Below are 6,000 nucleotides of genomic sequence, written 5' to 3' on the forward strand. Positions count from 1 at the left end.
CATAGTGAGCCCCAACTTCCTTTCAACTACATCACATGTTTTCAGGATTGTGCTGACTATGTCATTAGGAAGCTCAATAGTGGGGGTAAGGTATGCCAGAGGAGCCAAACACAATGAGAGAGCAAGAGAAAAAATATCCTGGAGATGAGAAAGAAAACCAAGTTATGGAGAAAAATGGAGCAAGAGAAAAAAAGAAAGAAACACACAATGAATCGATAGGATGAAAGAAAGGATGAAATGATGGACAAAAGAATACAAGAAAGGACAAATTAAATAAAATTACAATAAGAAGTAAAGATGAAAGCAAAAGACAGAAAGAAAATATGTAACAATGAAAACATTCAGGATAGCAAGGGGTTGATTAAAGTTGATATAGTTAAATGATTAAACAAACAGTGACAAGAGTATAGAAACATTGAAGACGAAAAAATAAGTATATGACTGAATGAAAGAAAGAAAAAAGGAGTAAAGATGAAAGTAAGGATGAAAGGCAATAAAAGGGGAAACCAACTGTAAGTAAGGAAGAAGAAAGAAAGAAAGAACTGATGAGAAACTGAGAGGTAGAATAGATAAAAAGGGATGAGAGAAGGAAACAATGAAAGCAAGAAGTAATGAAGTTACGATGAAAGAAGCGAGGAAGACTATGGAGACAAAGATAGAAAGAAAGATTCAAGGAAAGAGGGGAGGAAATATACAAAGAAGGAGAGAGATGGGAAGAAACGTAGAATGAAAGAATGAAAGGGCTATGTGGAAGACGAGAGTACACTTGAAAATGAAATAAGAAAAATGAAATATCAAAGAGCGTCATAGGAGTGCAATGAAGTAACGAGAAGAGAGAAACTGAAAGAAGGGTACGAGGGGCAAACTTAGATATGGAAGTAAGAGAAAAGTAGGGAAAATGGAAGTGAGCCAATCAGCGAAATGGGGGTGTTTAAATGATAAAAAGGTGGAGACTGAGGTATCAATGATACTTGTAGCAATTGAGATTGGCATTTCCAGTCATTTTGCATAATTGTGGACTATCCACATATAGTGATAGACATCCCAGGCACATGTGCCCTATGACCTCTGATGGTCTTCCTGATAGAAGAAAAGACAGGCATCATTGACTGGTGGCTACCACTATCACCTAATGGGTATATCTAAACAGTTATTGCGAGAGAAGGACATGGGAGATAGATTCTGTTCGGAATTCTGTTCTTGTGGCTATCACAACTGTGAGCACATGCTGACAATGGGAAGCTGGTATTTAGAGCTCACACTCGTGATTTTATTGGACATGAAATCTCAAGTTTGGATGACAAAAGCGTATTTTTAAAAATATACAAAACTGTACAAGCCTGAAAATATACAAGTTGTTTTTGGCCAGCTAAATTTATGTAAGCAAAGTATAAAGTAAAATGAGAAGAAATGTATGTTTTTCGAAAACAGTAAGGCTGTTGTTTAGGGGCAAAATATTACATTTTCATCAGGGTACAGCGAATTAAGGTTTGTTTAAGGGGGTATTAAATGACTGAAGTGAACAGTGATTATTTATTCCTGAGAGAAATTGTCACAAGGAACATTTTAATCCAATTGTTAATGGGTCACAAGTTAACGTAAATCATTCAGATAGTCAACCTCAAACAAACTAGATGTCTTAGTCTTAAATGTCTATGTAAATTTGGGAAACTATGTTCAAATAAAAAAAGTTAAACATTTTGCATTGTTCATTTGTAACAATCTAAATATATCTTTTTGGCTATAAAACCATTGTGCATCGCAGTTGTTCGGGCATAAAACGGCACAAGAGAGACCAAAAGATAAGGAATTTCAGGCTCATACTAGTGTGTTGCACTTTTTGCCTTTGAATACTTTAACCTACATTGTAACTGTAGTTGTAAATTGAACATATATATATAGCGCTTACTACCCCATAGGATACATTAAAGCGCTTTGCAGCAAATAGCACTCTGCTCCAGAATCCAAGGTTAGAAGTAAACAGTTAGTAATTAGTAAAAATGATTCAGTGTGCTAGGTTATTGCTCATTGAGATCCCATGCATTTAGTATATTATTTAGAAAGGGATAGATTAATTTAAATGGTTTGGTAAGGGGGAGATGTGAGCTGTAATTGGGAGTGGTGTAAATGTGAGTCTTAGTTGGATGAATTGGGTAAAGGAGGGAAGAGATTGAAAAGGGTGTTTGAAGTCCAGAGTTCATATTAGGAGTGGTTTGAGATGAGTTCAAAAGTTAATGCAAGGGCATACACACATTACAATTATGCAATTTATTGTACAAGGTACAACTCCCAATATATAAACAACCATATATTAATGCATGTAGTAATAGTTGCATGTCAGACATTCCCATGTATCTGTTGTGTAGAAAAAGACACACACACACACACAAATAAAGGGACGTGGTCGAAACGCGTCGTCTTTTCTGTCGAAAATAAACGTACATGCTGCAACTGCTTCTGCTTCTCTGCGGAATCTCTGGATCGCAATATATATATATATATATAGATAGATATATATATATAAATATCTATATATATATATATATATATATAATAAAAACTTACACATGCCTTCCCTATAATATTTGCATATATATATATATATATATATATATATATATATATATGTCTTGTGCATAAAAATATATGAGAGAGATGCAAAACTAGTAGACAGGTAAAGTTTAGCAATATAATGGTGAAAATAGAAGGGGCCTGGCACAAGTAAAGTAAAAAGACACACATGAGTACATTGTGTCCCAAATTTCCTCACGTCGAGAGCTCCAATCTTAGAACACTTTGTTTATCTTGGATTCCCTTGTTGTCTTATAAAAATCTACTTCTGGCGTTGGTTGACTGTTAAAATACCATGTTTTATGAGTGTGCTATGTTCTGCAGAATATAACTACTCTGTCTGTCCTGACCGGTCCAAGCCTCCCTTTGCTCCCCTTTAGACCTTTTACTCTTTCGTAATTTAAATCAGACGATTGGGTCTTTCGGGCATTTACACTTGGTATGACCGGTCTTTCTCTTGTCTTCTTTTTTAATACCCTCCCTTCCCTCACTCGTAAATGTTTTCAGTTAGGGACAGCTGTAAAATCTTACTCTGTATTGGGATACAGATTAACATTTGTTTTCAGATGCAAAGGTTGAACATGAGCTCGCTTCCTGTAAAAATCAAATGTGTAGGACAGGCACTGTGGAGTTCCCCGACCCATGCTAGCAGAAGATAAACAGCAAAAATGGTAGGATCACATCACATCTGGCACGGCCCTTTCTTAATTTCAGAGGGACCCCCCCCCCCCACATTTTTGCAAACATGAAGTGTGAGCAAAGCTTGAGAAGACACTCTTCATGTTCAGGTCAGGCATCCAAGCAATGTACATGCGCTAAATGCGCGGACGCCTATCTGCCTGAGCCTGCGCTTTACCGGGCTTAGAATTTCACAGCTCTCTGGGCATGACCTCCTCATCAAAGTGAAGTGCATTGATGCCCCCCCTCATAATTAGAGGGCGCATCACTGATAGACCTGGACCGAAGCGCTTCAGTTTTAAGCCCTGAAGTGCCCAGAGCCGTGGGTCCATCAGTGATGCCCCGTCACAGAGTGGAGTGGGGTCAGCAGTCTCACTGACCACACCCCACTCTATGACGAGTAAGGGACTGCTGTCTCCTCTCACTGGCTGAGGTCAGCCAATCAAAGGAAGTGGCAACCCCAACCCTCCAGGAACCTCAGAGGCTTCCCTCCCGCCACCCGAGATCACTGCTGAGGACTGGTAAGTATTTCTTTTTTTTATTTTAGGTGCCTGCATTTGTTTATGTATGAATGTATGTGTATAGGTGTGTGCATACTGTGAATGGGCGTTTGTGTATGTACTAGTGAATGGTGGGTGCATGTGTATGTGCTTGGGTTAGTGTGAGTGAGAGTGCATGTAGATAGGTAAGTGTTACCATGTATGTGTGCTCCCATCTGTGGCCCACCACCCCTGCCTGCTCCAATATCCAGCGTCCACTGCATCACACTCACTTTGCAATGACAAAGAATATTTTGCAAAGCCCATCTTTGTGCCACCTTCATTCTGATAGGGAGCGAGGTTTTTTGTATATCTCCTCTAGGCACAATTACACCCCTATTTTAAGTTCTTCATGCCAAAATTGGTGGTAACTAAACCTGGGTGAAATTTGCCTTCATTTGCGGAAATTATATGAAATACTCACAAAATTAAGAAACTACGCAGTCTGGAAGTTTACACTATTTTTTATAATGCAATAATGTATATTAAAAAGTAGAGCAAAATGGCACATGACACCAGCAAAGCCGCAGCTCGTGCTCTGTTCGTTTGTATTGTGACAAGCGTAATGCAAAATACTAGAAATTACGCAAGACTGCGGAGGTGTCAGCAAAATACGTGGGACTATTGATAATAGGGTAATACATTACTGCAAGCGGAAAAACTCGAAGTATAATTCTTTTTTCTTGCTCAAACTTTACCAGCACCTACCTGACGAAATTGTACAAGGGAAAACTGTTGCGTCGTAAATTGTCATCCCAATTTGAGCACAAGCACCAGTTTGTGTCGGAGGCGCCCAAGTTTTTCTTTGAAATTGTTTCCCCCAACAATTCGGAGTTGCCTTTCATAATAAGTCTTTGCAGCCTCATAAACTTATATTTGACTGATACTATCAAACTTTTCACATTTATAGATAATGCAGCTGCAGAAACAGCATGTAGGACATCAAGTGTTTGTTGTGTGTTTCCCTAATATTTGTTCTTGCTAATACATTTTGCAAACTTGAGTGAATGGACCACTCAACCCCTGCACACTGTTGCTACTGGTGGAAAAATCCCACTAGATATATCATCATTCTAAATTTTAATCCTGGTTTCAACAATTAGATTTTCACATATACCAATGTCACCATTCTTATTCGGAAATGTGATGTTTAATCATCAGTTCATTTTAAGTAAATTTCAACATATATTGAAAAATCAAAACATTTCAAAACATTTCACTGCATCAACAAAATCTTTCTTGACTGTGTATAGTAGATGTAGCCCGATGCATTTCGAGTCCTATGTGGACTCTTCCTCAGGGGCCTGTAAATATGAACATCTTGTGTCAACAATTTCATAATATTGCCTTCTAGTATCAGATTCAAGTTTCAAAAACATGCGGATGTACAAAACAACGAACAATCACTTTGCATTTCATATGGAAGTATAATGACAAAATCATGCACTGATAAAACTCAAAACTCCACCACCACACCTCAAGAGTGAATATGTTAACCAGTGCACTATACTCACAACAGAACCAAGAACTTGGTGTTCCTGCAAACACAAAATGCTTAACTATAAACAACTGCTGAGTTCATATACCAATATCCTGAGACCAACGAAGCGCCAAACGATGCATCCTCTTACCTCGATTCTTTTAAATGGAAACCACCGCGTTTCCGTGTCTATACGAGTATACCACCTACGAAAATACAAAACCATCCTTAGCTTCGTCTTACTAGTTAGATGAATTCATAACGCTTTCTCTCCAAAACGCCACTCCTTACCGTGAGGCTAATCACCAGCACCTTCATCTACTTCCTGCCGTTTACAAAGTAAGCACCGGACTTTCCGGGTTAAGAAGCGTCATACTCAGGGTTGAGCTCACAACAGTGAAAACGGACTAAACAAAGTCACTGGGTAGCGCCATTTTAAAGCGGTCACTAAACGGAACAGAAATAAACCTCCTGGCCGGTAAACCACAACGCTCACAGAATACGAAAAAGAAATGAAGAGTGCAGATCAAATAATAGTCAAGTGCTCAAAATTCTCAAAATAAAAATACATAGGGTGGGTTTCAATACAAATGCAATAAATGATAACAGTGCAGAGGCTTGCCAAAACCTTCTTGGAATTCGGCTTTCTCCAAAACCGAAAACTGTAGCTGGGAGATGTTATGCCTATTTTCTGACCAGTGTCTAGCTAAATTGCTTTTGATGTTGACATTC

Source organism: Lissotriton vulgaris, chromosome 5 (assembly GCF_964263255.1).
Source record: "Lissotriton vulgaris chromosome 5, aLisVul1.2, whole genome shotgun sequence".
Lineage (NCBI taxonomy): Eukaryota > Metazoa > Chordata > Amphibia > Caudata > Salamandridae > Lissotriton > Lissotriton vulgaris.